This window comes from Lampris incognitus, chromosome 17 (assembly GCF_029633865.1).
Source record: "Lampris incognitus isolate fLamInc1 chromosome 17, fLamInc1.hap2, whole genome shotgun sequence".
Classification (NCBI taxonomy): Eukaryota; Metazoa; Chordata; class Actinopteri; order Lampriformes; family Lampridae; genus Lampris; species Lampris incognitus.
This window is the reverse complement of record NC_079227.1, coordinates 19,804,352-19,806,558: the sequence shown is the minus strand read 5'-3', so window position 1 is coordinate 19,806,558 and position 2,207 is coordinate 19,804,352.

Below are 2,207 nucleotides of genomic sequence, written 5' to 3'. Positions count from 1 at the left end.
AGATTAAACCAGTTGCTGCATAAACTGGACATGAGTCCTTTCTGTAAAATTAGTGATTTTTGCAGTATACAGTATATGCAGTATCTCAGATAGATGGTTTTCTGCCATTTATTGTAATTTAACAGTGGAATTCTTTTAAAATTGGGGTATCTTATAGCATGTACACTTGAGGTCATTTTCAAATCTCTGTTATTAGTATTATTATTGAAGGATGGTTTTCTCCTTTCAATCAATCAATCAATCAATAAATTAAGTAATTAATAACAGGACAGTCTTCAAATTAGTGAGTTGAGGTTCAGACATGCGGCTTAAATGCACTTCAAAGCATTAGTTTACAGAATTTAACACATACATGCACACGCACACATACATACACACACATGCACACACATACACACATCCATTTCAACATTTCAACAGTAAAAATCCCCAGCTAGACAATCTCTGAGGAAGTGGGGAGACAGAGAGAGAGACAGAGAGAGAGAGAGAGAGAGAGAGAGAGAGAGAGAGAGAGAGAGAGAGAGAGAGAGAGAGAGAGAGAGAGAGAGAGAGAGAGTGAGAGATGGGTTTCCATGGTAACTAAAGCTCCAAATTTTGTGGCGATGCATGGGGATGGGGCCGTCCCACATTTTGGAAAGCAGGGAATGTCCTGCACACTCCTGCACAATAAATATACCTTACACAATAAAATCTGGTGTAACATTACTAGAAGCCAACAAAGTGCAAGGAAGAAGTGAATCAAAAAAGAAAAGAAAAAAAATTAAGAGCTGTTCTTTTTCTTTCTTGATACACATCAGCACTTTGGCAAGTAAACCATCAAACTCGCCCAATAGGAAGACTAAGCCCTCAGTATTTCCTTTTCTGCAATGTCAGTGCTATACAATGTCTGTTTCCTCTATGGTGAGGCTATGCTGGCGAGTACCACATGCAGTATGGCTATGCACACCAGAGTGACCTTTACATTAGAAACACGAACGTCTGCAATCTATCCAGCATATAACAACACTCTAGTGTGCCACAATACTCTGTTGTTATCAATAAACCAACAGAAGTGTGAAGGACACAGTCATCTCCGTCATTTACACCCACCATGTCATTGCCAGTAACAATGCGGTTGAGAGACAGGAGCCATGTGACGGTGGGAATAAGCAGTCTAATCATATCTAGTGGTTAACTAGTTGTTAATTTGCCTCAGACTGTGAAGTAGTTTTAAGTGTGGGCGTGTGCCATGTGATCTTAGAGTAAACACACTTGCAGGCATAACTGCTGTTCAGAAACCGGATTTAGGTATTCTCGTTAACAGGATACAAGAATCCAGTGCAATCTTTTTTCAGTTTATAAGTTACTCTCTTGTAAAGCACATCAAATTGCATGAAATGCTCTATATAAATAAAGTTTGACTGATCGACTGACATTTCTTGCTATTTTTTTGTTGGATTTTACATTTACATTTTCTCATTTATCTCAATATGCTTTTATCCAAAGCAGCGGATGTCGGATATATCCGTGTATCATGCTACAGGCCTCTTACGGCACTAAATAGTAATTCTATCATGGGTAAGAATGGCATGTCATGTCATGTCATGTGCAGTTTGGGTAAGTGCACAATAGGTAGCTCACTAAGACGATGTGAGGCAAGTAACGAGATACGACAGTGCCACAAGTCAGTATCACAGTCATATTACAGTCAAAATGCAAGTCACGTCAACTGCCGTCAACTGTGTGCAGAGAGAAGATCACCAATAATGGATGTTAGTAAGAGCAATGGGGGATTCAAATTACAAACTACAAATTAAATATGGTTGTTTGCTGGAGCCAGTGGTGTTTGCTGCTAATGTGCCGTACGTTTCTACATCAGTAATGAGTATGCAGTGGGTCAGACAGCATTAGTCACTGATAACATACAAAAGCTTTACCCCTGCTCTGCCTACTTCCTATGCAATAATCAACTTGCTGTTACTATAGCGGCCCCCTGTGGTGTAAGCGTGGTACTGCAATGGTTGCAGTAGGAGCAGAGGAATGCCTTTGTACAAAGCAGTTTACTGCCCATCATTCAAATGTCAGTAATAAAAAAGGACTCTGTCCACAATATAAAAACAAAATTAACTAGCCTGCGTTCAAAAGTCCATTAGTCTATGGTATATATAAAGAGAGAGAGAGAGAGAGAGGGGGAGCGAGAGCGAGAGAGAAAAGAATATCAAGTTTAA